Source organism: Solea solea, chromosome 2 (genome assembly GCF_958295425.1).
Source record: "Solea solea chromosome 2, fSolSol10.1, whole genome shotgun sequence".
NCBI classification, from domain to species: Eukaryota; Metazoa; Chordata; class Actinopteri; order Pleuronectiformes; family Soleidae; genus Solea; species Solea solea.
Window position 1 is genome coordinate 37,432,040 of NC_081135.1, and position 18,593 is coordinate 37,450,632.

The following is an 18,593-nucleotide window of genomic DNA, read 5'->3' on the forward strand; positions in this document are numbered from 1 at the left end:
TATGCTTAGCACTAGCTAAAACATGTGCTTAGCACTAGCTAATTAAAACACTTGTGTATTTAGCACTAGCTAAACATGTTTGTATGCTTAGCACTAGCTAAAACATGTGCTTAGCACTAGCTAATTAAAACACTTTTTATGTATTTAGCACCAGCTAAAACATGTGTTTAGTGCTATAGCCTTTCAAATCACATTTATGTGCTAAGCGCTAGCCAAATAAAACATGTTTATGTGTTTCGTCCAAGCTAAAATGTGTTTATATGAAAAATGAGACGCACCATGTGCACGTGTATGGAAAAAGTCGGCTACTTAAACACTTGAAATATGTGCGTTTGGAGTACTTGAACTTTTACAGCAGCCAGAGACAGAAACACAGTGTCAGAGTTCTGACATCGATCATGTTTGTGACCCCGTGACTCTGCAGTTGTGCTGTTTATAATATAATATAATATAACACAGCCTCCTCAGAAAACAGGCCAAGAAGAGAGCGGCGCTCTTCTTCACCTCCGTCACACACATGTCTTATATTTACACCACACGAGATACACGTTTAACTCTTCACTCTTCCATTCATAAATCATCTCAGCGCTGTTCATCTCATCGTGTCGTTTAATGTGAGCTTTTGTTTGGGTGTCGGACTCTGGCGACTGCAAAACAACGAGGACCTGGACAGTGGACACAGAGTTTGACACCATGACGTGATGTTTTCAGCCGAGCAGAGAAGAAACAGAGGAAACCAGCCGTCGCTGCTTCTCCAGGCCAAGAGAAATATTATTCCAGTAGAATAATCTGATTGTGGCTGGATAGAAGAAGTCCAGAAATACAAAATACTACAATACATCAGTGAAAATATGTAGTAATGTCATTATAAAGGATTATCGTATTATGACATAAATATTGTGATAATATCGTATCATGACTTAAATATTGTGATAATGTCGTATCATGACTTAAATATGATAATATCGTATCATGACTTAAATATCGTGATAATATCGTATTGTGAATTAAATGCCATGATAATATCATATCGTGACTTAAATATCATGATAAAATTGTATCATGACTTAAATATTGTGATAATATCGTATCATGACTTAAATACTGTGATAATATCATATCATGACTTAAATATCGTGATAATATCGTATTGTGAATTAAATGCCATGATAATATCGTATCGTGACTTAAATATCATGATAACATCGTATCATGACTTAAATATGATAATATCGTATCGTGACTTAAATATCATGATAATATTATATTAAGATAAATATTATATCGTGACTTAAATTTCATGATAATATTGTATCATGACTTAAATATTGTGATAATATCGTATCGTGACTTAAATATCATGATAATAACGTATCATGACTTAAATATTGTGATAATATCGTATCATGACTTAAATATGATAATATCGTATCATGACTTAAATATGATAATATCATATCGTGAATTAAATATCATGATAATATCGTATTGTGAATTAAATATCATGATAATATCGTATTGTGAATTAAATATCATGATAATATCATATCATGACTTAAATATCATGATAATATCATATCATGACTTAAATATCATGATAATATCGTATCATGACTTAAATATGATAATATCGTATCGTGACTTAAATATCATGATAATATCGTATCATGACTTAAATATTGTGATAATATCGTATCGTGACTTAAATATCATGATAACATCGTATTGTGACTTAAATATCATAATTATATAATATTGTGACTTAAATATCGTGATGATATCGTATCGTGGTGATTCCCACCTCTATTTATAAATCCTTAATAGCCATGTGTGTCATGCTTTTGTAATTTCACACTGATAAATGTTGACATTTTGTTTATTTACACTTAAACAAATACATTTTATTCTTTAAAGTGCACATGCTACACTTGTACTACGTCAGTAAATAAATGCTGTAAATAGACAGTGAAGTCTGGCCTGTGATTGTTTGTGTGTTGTTTTTGCCATATAAGGTCACTCGTGTTACACCGTCGGACACTTTGACTTTCACGTGCAGCCAAATCAATCCCTGTGTGTGTCTGTGTGTGTGTGTGGCACGTGTGTCGCCTTCACTGTAAAAGCCCTCCCTCACTGTCTCCATGGCTTTATATGGTGGAATCACAACATGAAAGAGAGCAGAGCAGACACAACACAGAGGGACGACAGAGAGACACTGAGGGAGTGAAGACAACATCTGAAACGAGAGTTAAATGGAAAATTTAAAGTGACGTGAAGCAGGAGTGAAAACAGGGAGTGGAGGAGGAGAAATAACTCAACAACATGACTTTTTCAGATCTTTGTCTTGTTTTGAAAAACGGTCAGACTGACCAAACGTTGTCAGGCTGCGAGTGTCTCACCTCACAAGACTTTGTTATTGTTTATATGAGATAATTATTGACGCACAGTTTAATCAAGCTAAGGTCATAGTCTGACTAAGACAAACCTGCTACATGAGTTCATCATGATACAAAGTAAATGTCTCTTGTTGTCGTCGCGTTGTCAGAAGAAAGACAGTGCCAGAGTTTCCGTGTCCTTCTACTTCCGGGTCAAAGACCGGGCCAGACATTTTGGTGCATTAGCAGAACACCGAAGTCTGACTCCAGTCTGACTAAGCGTAACACATGCAGGAGTAACCGGACTATGAAATGCATTATCCGGGTATGTTAGTCCGATTAAGACTAGCTTAATTTTAGTCAGACTAACGTGTTTATTTGACATGAAGAACACTGAGTTTCTGTCTTAGTGGGACCAGGTTCTTGGAGACCACATGGTCGTGACACATCACAACAGAAACAGGATAATGAACTAAAACCAAAACAAAAACAAGTCAAACACTCTGAGTAAAGATTGGTTTGCTGTCGCTGTCTCTGCGGTCGTCTCCTGAGGTAATGACCTCCTCCGCTGTCCAGCAGCTTTGACCTATTTTGGTATTTGGACGATCGTGTCTTCTTTTTCTGGGAATCTTCGAAGAGAGTGGGAAAGAGGGGGGAGGGGAGGGGAGGGGAGGCGCGCACACACACACACACACACACAGAGAGAGTCAGCATGTTTGGTTGAACTCACCCGGCCTCTGAGTGTGAGATGGTTTGTGTGTTTGTTTGGATGCAGGTCAGTGAAGCAGCCAAAGCTCAGTCTGTCACACAGATCAGTTTGAAGCAGAGCAGCCGTCTCCACTTTCAGAGGCTTTTAGTTTCATTTTAAAAAGAAAATCCCTTGTTATTTAAAGTCGGAGTAAACACTTTGATTCTTCAGTGTCACCTCGCTCCAGATAAACACAACATTTTTATCTGTTTATCAGACAAAAGAATGATCCATTCACTTCATTTAAACTTAAGTCACTCAGTTGTATGTATATTTCTACATATAATGAATTACTACGTTTGTCAACTACTTACATTTTTCAGTAAACAACAGGGATGACAAAAAATTTTATAATTTATATGATGAAAATTTGCTTCATTTCATTTGCCAAATTTTTTGAAACTTAAATTAACTAAGTTTATTCAACCATTTTTCTTCTTCACTGTCTCCATTTCTGAAAAGGCTCCACCAATGTATGTGTGTACATACTGTATATATATATTTATGTATATGTATATGTATATATATATATATATAAATATACTACTACAGCTTTAATTTACATTGAAATAACAGATTATCCCCAAACAAAGATGAGTAAATGTGGCAGGGGAAGGAATAGTTGAATTTATTTACATGTTCATATGGAAATAAGTCAAATTAAGATTTAACTCCTTTTTTTTTCTCATTTTTACCCATTTTCTGGTCAATAGTTGATGACAACTTCAGCGGCTGTTTTCATCATTTCAGTTAATCCCCCGACAAATTCCCTCAAATCTGATTAATGTAATCATAGTAAGTGGCTCAATAAGAGGCTTTGGTTCAATTCCATTCATTTCTGACACCAGCGTGATCTACCACTCTGACCCACTTTCTGTCATTCACCAGCATTTAGATCAGTAACATACTCATGAACCAGACTACAGACACTGTCTTTTCAAAAAAATAAGGTCTATGGGGAAAAAGATTCTCTCCATAGACGAGGTGAATGTACTTCCTGTGGCCACACAGTTCACACAGGAAGAAGAAGGAGGAGGAGGAGGAGTTTCTTCAACAGACACAAACTCAGTTCAATATCTTACATGAAGTTACTTCCAGACTTTGGAGTTTAGGAAGGTTTTGAACATCTGTGAAGAGATGAATTATAAATACAATATAATAAGACTAAAAGATTAACATCACCTATCGTTTCTTGTTAGTTTTGGGAAGAATCCGTCTCAGTATCACGTCATTTGTAGATAATTCATCATCAAAGTGATGAGAAATCTGGCCCCTCGCGGCGACACGTGATCTGTCTCCGTGACGACATCACTCCCACCGTAACATCTGCCATTTTGGATCTGATAGGAACACGTGCTGGTCGTACAGTATCACCTCCCGCTTCTCCCCCCTGTGACATTAAACTTGGGGAGAATAACTCTCAACACTCCCTGAAAATTACACTAAGAACACAGTGAGTTATTAGCGGCACCTGTTTTCTCTGAGGAAGGTTTTCATACAAACTGAGGATGATTTGGAACGAGCGATGATGCAGAGAGATCACAGGAGAGAAGGAGAGAGTGACAGGGGAAAAAAGGAAAAACCAGGTGGACAAGGGAAATATGGGCTGAAGGAGCTGTCAAGTTCAAAAAGCATCAAAGCACTCAAGGTCAAAGGCTGAAGTTTGAACTTTGGTGGAACAAGCACAGAGAGAAGCTGTACAGGACTTTCCCTGAACTACAGAGCTAAACTTTTGTCATTGCTTTTTGATGTTCTGAACAATTTGGTTTGTAGAATGTCATAAAAGTGCAAATAAACCAGAACTTTTATATAGTTACGATAGTTACAGTTTTCTTTCCTTAGAACAAACAAGTTGGAAGAGAAACACTCAGCCTTTCATTTTGTTTTTAAAAAACATTTCTCAGAAAATACTCTGGAAGTGAGCACTTGTCAGAGCTCACTTCCACAGAATCCTCTACGTTTGGCACAAACATGAGTGTTTCGTACGTGACCAGACACAACGGTACGGGACTTCAACATTTAATGAAGTTTGAACAAAGCAATCATCTTATTTTGCCTGGTAACATGTGAAAGAAAGAAGTGTCCACTAATCTGCAGCTTTTGTTGTTCCCTCTCTGTAAATCACCATGCACAGCGTTTTTCTGTCAATAACTCATTCTATCAAGTGTCCATTTCATTCATTAAACATATTTAATTGAACATGCAGTTGAATTAAAGGTTTCAAGTTTCAAATCCAAATTCTTTGACATATTTTCATGATTAAAGATTTAGATACTAATCCTATTCTCTGGTAACTACTGTTTTAAAGTAACGTGGCCAACACTGGTCAGGACAATGCGGGTCGTCTCCACCCGTTTACAAACCTGTAAATACAAAAAAAATCCTGGGAAATTATACGGACAAGATATATTCAGTCTAAGTTTGGCGATATATCGCTCGATCTCTGGGAATTTAAAGTGACAGTGAACTCGGTCAGGTGTTTATTTTTGCCTGCCAACATGGCGGCGATCACTGGAGGTCTATAGGAGGCGCCCTTTCTCTCTCTCTGAGCTGGTTTATTATATATAATATATAAAATAAACCCGTTTTTAAGAAAGGAAAAGAGTCTGAAAACAGTTCAGAGGAATCTCTTCCTCCGTCAGAAATATTCCCATTGAAGTCAAAGTTTCTCCAAAGTTTCCATGAAAATGCTTTTTTTCTTCTTTTTTCTCCTCATTACACAAATTTCAACAGACTCTTCAAAGACAGATTACATAACTATTATGTCATGTACGGTGATGAATGTCCGAGACAGATGGAGAACATTTAGAACTTGGCAGATGTTTTCTTTTCTGGTTACATCAGTAATTGCATGATACGTGACATTTAGACCCTTGACTGATCCCTGATGACTCTGCATGTGTTTGGGTACAGTCATGTCCTGCGGGTTCTTGTGGGGAATCTCAAAAATAAACTTTAAACTGCGTCTCCGCCCTGTTAATCTGCCGCGCCGACTCCTTCTCTCGGTCAACACCCAAACCCCAAAGGTGCGATGTTGCACATTCTCAGAATCAATTAGCTGTACAGACAGAGGTGCCGTTGCATAAGAGCTGCAAACCTCCAGTGTGGCTTATATCACCTTTAAATAACACTTTTAATCACGGAACTCTGGATATCCATGTTGTGGAACTGGAAGAAGGCTTTTCTTCAATCATTTGGACCTAAACAAACAATTCAATTCAGAGCAAACACGAGGCATCAGCGCGACCATCTGCCTAGACAGGTTGTGGTGAAAGGAAAAATGGGGGACAGAGGAGAAGAAAGGGAGACAGAAGTCACAGTAGGGTAAGAGGCGGAGTCACATCACGGGGACAACGTACAGAGACGAACAGCCATTCCCTCTCAGTTCTGAGTGTCCACTGAACGGGGCCCTGGGTGACTTTCTTGCTGTGAGGCAGCAGTGCTAGCCGCTACACCGCTGCGTGGTTCTGGACAGTGCATATTTTGCCGGGAACATGCTCGCAGACACGTGAGCACGAGGGAATATTAATGACCCGATACGAACTTTCTCATCGTGTGTGAGATTTATTTTGAAGGCCACATGTGAGATTTATTTTGAAGGCCACCAACAGAGTGGTCTTTGAAGTTTCCATCGCAGGAGCTTAAATCAAAGACGAGTCCACGTCGCGCTGTGTAACGTGGAAAATGTCCCCGGCTTCACTGGAGTCGTTTATAAATAGGAACAAAGCTTCACTGTTTTTGTCTCACACACACACACACACACAGTGAGAGAGGGACAGACTGGGAACACTGATGGGGTGGACACACTGATGTCCCCTTGATGTCCAGCAGGTGGTTCATGTCCTCAGTTTTACTCATAGGTCGAGGCGTAGGTCTCTCACCTCAGCTGCCATTTCCTGCCCACTCACGTTCCCCGTCCACGTTTCACTGTCGCTCGTCACAAACGTTTGTTGATCCATGCGAGACGAACGGGGACATGTTCATGTTCCGCCACTGAAGACACAGAACAATGGAACATTGACGTCACTTCTCTGTTGACGTCTTCAGTGGAGGCTTGGATAATAAATAAGCACTGTAAAAGTCATATTGAGACATTAGTTTGACCTAAAAATTCAAATAAAATCTATATTTGTTCACTTTTTTAATCTCATAACTCTCTTTTTTAAACTCCTCATGAATATTTGTCTCATTATTTTGACTTTTAATCTCATAGTTGGCTCTATCACACTGCTTTGACTTTTTATCCCAAAAGTAGGACATTTTATCTCATAATTATAACTTAATATCTCACAATTTTGACTTTTATTCCATAACTGACTTTTTATTTCATAATTATTACCATATATCTCATAAATTTGACTATTTTAATCCCACAACTAAGACTTTATGGCTAATAATTCTGACTTTATGGCTGATCATTTTGACTGTTTAAATCCCTGAATGACCTTTTTCCCCCCTCATAATTCTGAATTTGACATTTTATCAAAAAAATAGGATTTTAATCTGATAATTCTGACTTTATTTCACACAATTTTGACTGATCTTAGAATTGTCTTTTTGTGAATCTCATAGTTTTTATCACATAGTTAAGACAATTTTTTAATATATCATTTCATTTTATCCCATAACCATGACTTATCTCGTATCTCCGTATATCTTCGTAACGCATCATTTTTACAATTTATCTTATAATTTTGACTTTTATTTAACAACTAAGACCTCTTTTTATATATATCTCTTGATTTTGCCTCAAAATTATTTTAACTCTTTATTTAACTTGTGATGTTGTGATGCAATAATTCTGACTATTTATCCCATAATTATGACTTTTTATTTCATAATATGAGTATTTATCTTAAAAGATGGACTTTTATCGCATCATTGTTTTAAAAATATTTGTAATCTTTCTCTGGTTTCCAAACCTGATATTTGTTCATATATTGACAACTAGGTTTATTTTATAACACATAGTGTCCTCAACATTAAGAAGAAAAACCTGGGGTTCCCTCCTCACACAGAGAGGAAAAAATAACTTCAGAGCTTTTTCTTTTTCTTTTTTCAGTTTGAAACATGATGAGATCATTGAGAGGGAGTGAAACTTTGATTTAATCCGTCTCTTTTGACATTAGCAAAGGTCAGACTCCCAACTGCCTTCACCGGCACATTGAAGACACACACACACACACACACACACACACACACACACGCACACACACGCACACACACACACGCACACACACACACACACACACACGCACACACACACACACACACACACACACACACACACACACACACACTCTGTGAAGAGACACAGTGACCGTGTCGTTTGTTATAATATCCAGATTTTTTGGATTCTACTAAATGTGCTTGATTATTGACTGTGTGAGAAGTGTGTGTATGAACAGTGAGAGCAGGTGAGATGATGGGGGATAATGGTGGGGATGTTTAGACAGGAATCTACTAATGATTCCAGTCTTTGTAGATGAAAGGGAAAAAAAATGTCCACGGGGGACAACTTTAGCCACAGTTTGTCTCATTTGACAACACAGTTCAAGTCCAGGACGTTTTACCTAATCCTGGTGGAACTGGAATGACAAATCTGTGACCGTCGAACAAACTCTGAAACTTTGAAAGGTCATCGGGTTGAAAACGCTATGTTCTCTTCTGTAATGACGGAGAATGAGGTGAACTTAATCCCAGTTTGTCTCTGGGATTATTTATGATATGCTATTTAAATAACATAATACATTTTTTCATCAAATAAATTTTTGTTTTAAATCTGAGAATTAAAGTTTTTTTTTCCATAATCCCATAACTATGACGATGTGTCTCCTAATTATGACTATTAACTATTAAATCATAAACTTGACTTAAATCCCACAAATATATCTCACAATTTGGACTATTTTAATCTCGTTTGTTCCCCCTCATTATTCCGACTCTTTATTCCTACATTTTATGCCATAACTAGGACTATTTAAATCATTCTTGCAATGTTCTATCTATGCTGCATTACAGTACAACTCAAAAATTCCAGATTATCCGGCCTAAATCTGGACATATGGCCAAAATGAATGTGTATACATATAAATCTGGGACCTTTCCCCCCCCCCGCCACAATCAAGTCAAATAATCTGTCAGGGAATCAGAATGTCCTGACTCTGATGATCCAAAATCACGTAACAGAGAAGCTGCATTTTCTATAATTCCACATCCACACGCAAGCACTGTATGTGTTTCAATCACACACGCCATCGTGGACGCGCTGACACAGAAATGTGCGTACGTGGGCAGAATTTCACTCGTACGTACAGCGATGTGCTCACTCACACTCACCCCCCCCCCCCCCCAGCTCTGCTCCCTTATATCAATCTCCTCTCTCCGGTTATGTAAGTGAACTTTGTTGGAGGTCCCTGAAAATCCTTCTGCTCTATAATTTGTGGTATTTGAATGAGCAGATGTCAAACAAGACGCTGACATGTTTTCCTCCAAGCATCTCTGTGCCTGCACACGCTGCCGCAAACCAACTGCACCTTCCTTCAGACGTCTGTGCGATTCACGAGCTTCGAAAGGAACAACGTTGGAATAACTTCATCACGGCGCCTGCTCTGACGAGGTTCCAAAGCGATGTGTCGTCACTGGAAGAGTCATGAGCGCGACGTCCGACACAAGAATCAAAGTGAACAATGGACTGGTGTATTTAGCGACAGCAGTATTTCAGGTCAGTGTCACGCAGGAAGTACTGAACCATTCTGTGAACAAATCTTTTTGAATTGACCGATTTTAATGATTCACTTACACCCAAAACAACTGCTTTACAAGTCACTAGTTTGTTGTGTTTGTGTCGCGTGGCAAACCACGTTATGGCGACCCCGCCCACTTTAAGGAGGAGCTACAGTAATGGAAAACAACGTGACTGACACCAGTCGAGCCGAGCTAGAACTGTATAATGGAAAAGCCCCAATATTCCACATGACTAACTGCTGTTTTCAGTAATAAAATCATGATTTACAAAGACGATATCCGTTATGACATAATGACGCACAATAAAAAAAAAAAAAAAGCAGACTTTATCTGTATGTTGATAAGAAATTGGCTAATGACAAATCTCCTCATAATTTCAAAATGTTTTTGGACCAAATGAAAATTCCCAGTGAGGATATATTTTGTTTTTCCTGAATTGACTAAAACTGATTCAGAAAGACAAGTTCTTATTCAAAGTCTATTTACACTGGTGTTAAATATCTAGTTTTATTGAGTACACGTTTTTCATATAATCTTGTTTTATGTGTGCTTTGAAAGAATTACTGAATTCCTTTCAGAAATAAGAAGCATATATTGACGTTGTCTGTAATGTTCTTGGGATGAAGACGTTTGAGGTTGTGGAGAAATGTCACACCTGCCATAAATCCACATGTTCTCGTCATGTAATTAAGAAGTCAGACATACCAGAATTCTGTACATCGTATTTTTTTTTACAGGTATTCACCTGTCAGGTATGTGGAGCTCCAAACACGGCAGCCCTGCGATCTCCTCCCTTCTTACATCTCACAGGTTCAGAGAGGACACAGAGACACTCTGAGAAATGTTCAGACACATCTCTGACACTTCTGGTTCACTTTGTTCCCCCTCAGAAGATTCATGTTGTCATCGGACGGCAGTTAACTCACAGTCCTGTCGTAACAGAGCGAGGCGGCGGCGGAACTCCATGTTCCTGACGAGGCAGGAAGGCTCGAGTCAAAGCAGGTGTCAAGAGTTTACAGCTCTGTCGACAAAAAAGGACATAAATAAACATTTACATACAAAGAAAGAACTTTGCATCATCCCATCACAGTCCAACACCATATTTATTTATATTGTTTTATTTAATCTTTATACAGGTGCTAAACACCTGTATAAAGATTAATCTACGTTAATCTATTGCCTAGCACTAAAGACGTAAATGTGTTTTATTAGCTAGTGCTTAACACATACAGTAAATGTGATTTCATTGACTAGCACTAAAGACAGGTGTTGTAATTGTCTTTTAATCAGCTAGCGCTAAGCACAATAAGATGTTTTAATTGTGTCTCGAAACCTAAAATATTTTAATAGGCTAGCTCTAAATGCACCGTGTTTTAATTAGCTAGTGCTAAGCATATAAAAATGTTTTAGCTAGTGCTAAACACTAACATATTTTAATAGGCTAGCTCTAAATGCATCGTGTTTTAGCTAGCTTTAAACACACCATGTTTTAATTAGCTAGTGCTAAGCATATGAACATGTTTTAGCTAGTGCTAAACACTAACATATTTTAATATGCTAGCACTTAACACATCATCGTGTTTTAATCAGCTAGTGCTAAGCATATGAACATGTTTTAGCTAGTGCTAAACACTAACATATTTTAATAGGCTAGCACTTAACACATCATCGTGTTTTAATCAGCTAGTGCTAAGCATATAAAAATGTTTTAGCTAGTGCTAAATAGGGCTTGTAAATGGAGGGTTGCCAGTTTCAACCCCCACAGGTCAAGAGGCTGTTCAGTTGCTGCCCACTGCTCCTAACTTCCATAATCCTACAAGAGGATGGGTTACATGCAGAGACGGATTAATAACGTACCAAAAAAAAGAAGTTTATTTTTAAGAAAACCTCAAATTATTGATAGATTATCAGAATGATTGGCAATCAGTTTAGGTGTTACTTATAAGTAAAACTAAACACAAAACTTTTATTTAGGTGCTCAAGTGCAGTGATTCCCAAATTCTGGGTCACGGACCCACAGATGGATCATTTTAATCAAGATTTATGTGTAGTTTTATTTAATTTACCAACGATATATTATTCATTTACCAATTGAAAATGATATTGGTTGCTACAGATATGGCTGCAATAAGTCGCTACGTTACGTACAAAGACGGTGATTTAGGTCATGATGTTTTGCCGTCTTTAAAAAGTGGGTCTCTGTATAAAGAAAGGTCGGGAAACACTGCTGTAATGCAGGTTATAAAAAAAATAAACTGCATATTCATGGTAATATATCAACCAGTGAAGTTAAATAAAGATAATATACATTTAAAATGGACTGTATTAATGATTAGTTTTGGTCTTTTCATGGGATTTGTTGACAGAAACAATAAACCAATAAGGTTCACCTAATCCTCAGGTTAACCCACGAGAATAAGTTCAAGCTTCACCATCAATCATTCACTGCGTCTCAGTTCTTCTATAAAACTTCACCTGCTGTATAAATTCCTCAAAGTTCATTTGTGGTCAGAGAACATTACGCCGGGTTACACCGAGCAGTGACGTCACAGCGCCTCCATCTGCAAACACACACACTGGCTATTGTAGGCCGCACTGTACTTGACTTATCGCGTGGACATAATGTTCGGCATGCGCGCCGTGTTGACTCTCGACAAACCTCTGTTTGCTTTAAACTCCACGGAATGAATGGATGAATAATGTGACATGAGAACATAAAGTTTAAACTGTGTGTGTGTGTGTGTGTTTTTTTAAGGTTTTTTTTCTTTTTCTTAAAGACAAAATAAATCATGAACAGGGATGAACAGGTCTGAATGTGGAGCAGCAGGTGGTGATCTACTGCCCTCCTGTGGCCGTGGAGGAAATGTCCAGTTACATTTTAATCATGTGTTTCCCCTTTGTTCTGCTGAAAGGTCTAATATTTTACACATATTTAAAAATATTTTATAGACAGGAATAGGTTTTTCTCAATATTATTCACATTGTTGAATTTCACTAATGCTTATTGTTGAAAGTATTATACTGTAAAAAGCTAAAAAGAGAATAAAAGTGTAAAGATCTACCCAACTATCAACCTTTCTATTTACCTACCTACCTACTCAACTACCTAACTATCAACCTTTCTATTTACCTACCTACCTACCTTATACCTTACTACTCACCTACTTACCTTTCTACCCAACTACCTACCTATGTAAAGACCTACCTTTCTATCAACCTTTCTTTCTATCTATCTATCTATCTATCTAGCTCTAGCTAGCCGTTTATCTAGCTAGGTAGCTAGCATGCTAGCTAAATCGATTTTTTTGTATGGACTTTGTATGTGAGTCAAATACAGTCTAAGTCTACCACGTGTGATTTCATTAGATTTTCTGTTCAAAAATAATGAACAAAGAGGTAAAAAAACACTACTTAAGTCTTTATCCCCCTTTCTGTCTTTTCTTCATTTTAATTTATTTACAAAAACAGATACAATACGTAAAGAAACAAAACAAAACACTATATTAAGCCTTCCTCATGTGAGACATAGAAGTCAATTAAAAAAACACAAAAATACAATATGGTAAAGGCTCAAGAAAATATAAAAACTAAATTAACATACACGTAAATGTCAAAGAAAGATAATTTTCAAATATTAAATACCTGTGTTTCGGCAGTTAAGGTGGACATCATACTGAATTACCTAACCGATCCAAACTGAAAACCTTCTGGGATCAATAAGGATGTCTGAATGTGTGAAATCTGAATCAATCATACGATTAAATTATCATTATCATTATTATTATTATTGTCTGCCCTACAATCGAAGCCACACCATCCAGGACTCATTTTTCTTTGTCTCTGCTGTTGCCTTGGAGACAAACAAACTGATGTCATACAGTTCATTGGCCACAAGGTGTCAGTGTTGATCAACAAAAAAAATATCCACATAATTATAAAACATTGTACATAGTGGTTTATATAAAGCAGCAAAAATAAAAATCTTTCACAGCAAATAAACAGGTCATAAATGTGGCACTTTGAAATATTACGCAGTAAATTTTGGTTAAATACAATTAACTTTATTTATAAAGCACTTTAAAACAACAACAGCTGAAATAAAATGCTGTTTCCAGGTTTACAGAAACATAAAACCTAGAAACAAACAGCAAGACAATAAAATAACACAAGTAAATATGAAAAACAACACAGGTAAAAGCAATAAATGAATAAAATGATGCAATTAAAACAGTGAAAGTGAGATTAAAATGTGATATTTTTACAAGACTGAAGAATCAACTGTATCACTGTGGCTTCTGTCCCACATTCAAAGTAGGACAGTGTGTCCCAAAACTGCTGAGTGGAAACACAGTGGGACGCTGAAGAAAGTGAAAGGACGTGACCTTTTCGTTGGAGGAGGAAGATGAGGAGAAGAGGAAGGAAAGGTGGGAGGATGTGAGTAACATGAGACTCTGTAACACCATGAGAGACTTAACCTTCTGAGTGTAAAGCACCGTGTATTAATCTGTTAATGTTATATATTCATGTCTGTCAGTCGTCTATAATATTTAATATAGGCCAGAGATAGAAACTGATAAAATCAGCCTCTCAGGGGATTCATCATCATTATCATCTGCCCTTCATTTTAATCCTCTGTCTGTACAGTGAAGATGTCAGTCAGTGGTGTCGTGTCACTTATATACACTCTAACCCTTTTCATGTCACTCTTAATATAATTTAAGATGAGTAAAATTAACATGACACGACATGTAACATCATCTAGGATAAAATTGTTGACAGAATTGGACCAAGAGATAATTTTGTTACAGCTCCAGCTCCAACCAAGAACAGAAAATAACAGATTCACAGCCTATATACTACGATACATATGCTAGGTAAAGTATACTAGGAAAATATATGAAAGGAAAAAAGAATAAAGTATATATACAATAAAATATTTATCTCTGTGTCAAATATACAAGAACTGGGTAAATGAGTAACAATATACAGTAAGTAAACAGTATGATTTTTTTGTGAATTTTACTCCCCTTTAACGTAAAAAACCCCCAAAACATTCAAACAGTTTAATTCAGGATGTTATTTCCAGTTCAAATTCAAATGTTCTTTTACTCTTTGAATTCCACAAGATTTTTTTTTATTTATCAAACTATCTTTTCCAAATTGTTATTATAATTATTATTGTTTAAATAATATATGGGTTATATTGTTGAAAAAGGGGGCCTGTGAGGTTTTAAAACACCTCCATGTTTGGGAGTGGTAAAGTTTGGGAGCCCCCCCGCCCCCGCTTTGGTTGACTCCCCGCAGTGAGGCTCCAGTCACGGGGTGAGGGAGGGGGTGAAGCTGCAGGACTCACCACGCCTCGCCACGGTAACTTCGCCATATTGACTGCTGTGTGTACCTCGTCTCCGGCCGCGGCGGTGGAGGTGGAGGTTGTTAACCTGGAGAAGGAAGCCTGTGGATTCCCCCGCACATCGCGTACGCTAAACACCGACTCACCGCAGAGGACGGAGACGTGAAAGCGTTCTATTTTCCCTATATTCTCTGTGGATATTCAAGAAAAAGTGGTGGCGCCTCCAGCTGGACGAGGTGACAGTTGGACTCATCCTCAGCGCCGGGCATTAGAGGTGAGTTTGACCGCCTTTCTTCATCGCTGCCTGCTTTTCTTTAAGCCGTCTCTAACCGGGGAGGGATTTACTTCTCCATCCAAGCTGATATAACGGCGCTTATCTCGTTTTTCACGTACGCACCCTTTCAAAAAAGGCGCTTATAAGTTAAAACAAATACGCTGAGGCTTCTTCATCGCAGGCTGCTTTTGTACGCGGGTGAGTAACGAGGTGTCACCGGCGCGAGGTGCCGGTAGCGTGTTCCTTTCAGAAAAGAGCGTTACGCAACAGAAGAGGAGTAGTAATTATGAGATACTTGTCCTCGTTTTTGTGCGTAGAATGAAGTGGAGGCGCGTCGCGGAGCACATAACTGCTTTGGTTTGTGTTTTTGTGGTGAAAGTGAGCCGTTCACAGACAGTCGGTGCTTTTTCACGCCGCTCTTGTTGCTAGGCTCGCGGCGGAAACCATGCGTCCGCAACTTTTGTGCGAACGCGCCTTTTTTTTGGGGTCTTTTTTATCTCTGCGTTGATAACGGCAGAAAACAGCAGTACCTGAATGTAAGATCCATTACATGTTTGAAACTCAACTCTCGTGCTTAGTGTGACTTTGGAATTTCAAATTACGCCATTTGTGCCCGCGTCTTACGCATTTACACTCGTTGTTATCACGTGAATGACAGCACTGTGTCACAGTATGAAATAACCTAACAGCATGAGGTATGAATGCCGTTGAAGGCTACTTAAGCCTCCCCCGCCCCACGCGAGCTTCCCCCCTCAACCCCCGTGCGTAAACATCGCAGTGACATTTGCGCGCCCTCACTTGATGCCATCTCTCCATCTGGCTCAAACAGATGCTCCCTTATGAAGTTAGGAATGTGTGATCGGACTCATTAACTGCAGGAGGAGCACGTTTATTGGTCATTATCCCCTGTCACTCAAAATGCTCCTGTTGCTAGCTGCAGGCCCCGCCCCCTCCGGGGACCAAATTACAACTCATTTGAGAAAGAGGCTCAGCATCAGGACATGAGATACCTCTGACGGACGGTTTTAGATTTCTCTCAGCTGGGTTTTTTTTTTATTGTAGCCTGACCTGTTGAATAATGTCATAGCTTGTGATCAGAGGACAATGATGTGTGTTGTCCTCAGCAGATGTCCATGTGTATGTCCAAGTGAGAATGTCCATCTTCTCTGGTTATTGAGTTTTATGACCTTCATTTTTTAAAGCCCATCATTATGATTTTATAGTGTAATGCTAAACGATGTTTGAATGAACGCGCAGGGCAGTATTTTCACAGCTAAATAATTTTGCTTAAGCTAAGATGATAATGTCCACGTTGTTGTTGGGTTCACTTTTGACAAATTGCAACAGAAACTGGTAGAACAGCTTCGTACGAGAGCTATTTTTGGACAATGTATTGATTGAGTGACCGCAGAGCAGACTAGCAGGGCAGTGTTTGCCACAGCTAATTATTTAGTAAGAACTGCTAATTTTTGCTTAAGCTAAGGTGATATAATGTTCACACTGTCAACGTTGTTGTTGGCCTGCGTAGTTGTTTAAGGTAAATGCTTAAATGTGATTCTTTTGGCTAGCTAGCACCCGTGCAGGAATATGTGGATATCAATGTTTGATTGACTGGTGTTGACTTGGTGACATCAACTTTTAGCAACGGACCCACAATGCAGTTTGGCAACGCGTAATGCATTCACAATATGAGTAAATTAGCAACTTCTGCGTTTATTCTGCCATTAACTTGGCCTTTACTATGTTATTCGTAAAATTGTCAATCAATCTATGATACAAAGAAACTGCATTAAACTCAACTCAATGACGAACCGATTGGTAATTGATTACTAAATTAATCGTCTACTAATTTGATAATCGATTAATTGAATTAAAACACGTTTTCAGATTTTTTAGCTTCTTAAATGTGAATATTTTCTGGTTCCTTTGCTCCATATAACAAAGAAATCATTAAAACTGAATAATTTGGTTTGTGGACAAAACAAGTACATTTCTCAAAAAATGTTATAGACCAAAATCACTGGATCGGATATGGGACGGATAAAAATGTAAAAATTTAAAAAATCCTACATATCTCACGGTGCACAGATTGTAAAAATGTTAATAAAAAGTCAGCAAAAGCATTTTAGCTGAGTCATGTTTGGGTTGTTTATTTCGTCTTTTTTTGGGAGAGAAAGTTGGAGAATGATGTCTTTGAAATGACTCGGCACAAATGTGTTGCTAACAGCGTCACACGTTCATAAATGGTCTGAAATGACCTGCAGTTGGTGGTACTTTGAATTCGTCTCTAAGAAATCAGGTGTTCTTGAAGAGCCTCCAACAACATGTGGACAAACTCAGTGCAAAAACAAATTCAAGCCAATTTTCACAAATAAACTCATAGATTAAATGAATTCTACTCATGAATCTGGACCAAATCTTTCACAGAGCAGCTGTGGATTTGTCTCAGTGTCATGTTTTCGACATTGACGCCTGATGCAGTCTTTCTCTGTCTTAGTTTCCGTCGTATTTGTGCTCTTAGTATTTAGTGTTAGACATTTTCGTCAGTATCCCGTTGTTCTCTCAGGTGTTTTATTGTTTATTGTTTACATACCCGGTCCAGTGAAACCTGAAACTAAGGATTGGATGAAAGAAAGAAAATACACACACACCAGGAATATCCCTTACAGCAGATTATTGTAAAAATGCATGCATGCATTATTAATTCTTACACTAGGACAAAGTTAACCCAGGAAGTTGTTGTGGGAATGAAAACCAGTCTTTCTTTTGTTCAGGGCTGCAGCAATAAATGGACTTTTAATCAACTACTAAATTAATCTGCAATAAAACGAAAACAATTAGTCTGAATTTAGCTTCTTAACTATGAAAATGTGACATGATTATGGGGTTTAGTTTTTAGTTTTTGAAAAGATTTTAGGTTTTCGGGACAGTTTTTCATATTCTTTTGTAATTTTATACATTAAAAAACAGGATTTATTGTGAAATGAATTGACCAATTACTTTAAAAAGGACCATGTGCAGCAGATTGATCTGTTAGTCTCAGTATGTGTGTGTGTGGTCTGGTGTAAAACACTCAACATCAACCCACTAAATCCTTTTTAA

At 37.9% G+C, this 18,593-nt stretch overlaps 1 protein-coding gene across 1 annotated transcript in view; it reads left to right on the top strand.

Moving 5' to 3' along the window:
• Positions 1-15,219: 15,219 nt before the first annotated feature.
• Positions 15,220-18,593, top strand: part of LOC131455271 (radixin) — a 30,549-nt gene continuing 27,175 nt past the window's right edge. The window contains exon 1 of the mRNA XM_058622805.1: positions 15,220-15,491. The gene's annotated coding sequence lies outside the window, so the exon portion shown is untranslated. The remainder of the gene's footprint in view (positions 15,492-18,593) is intronic.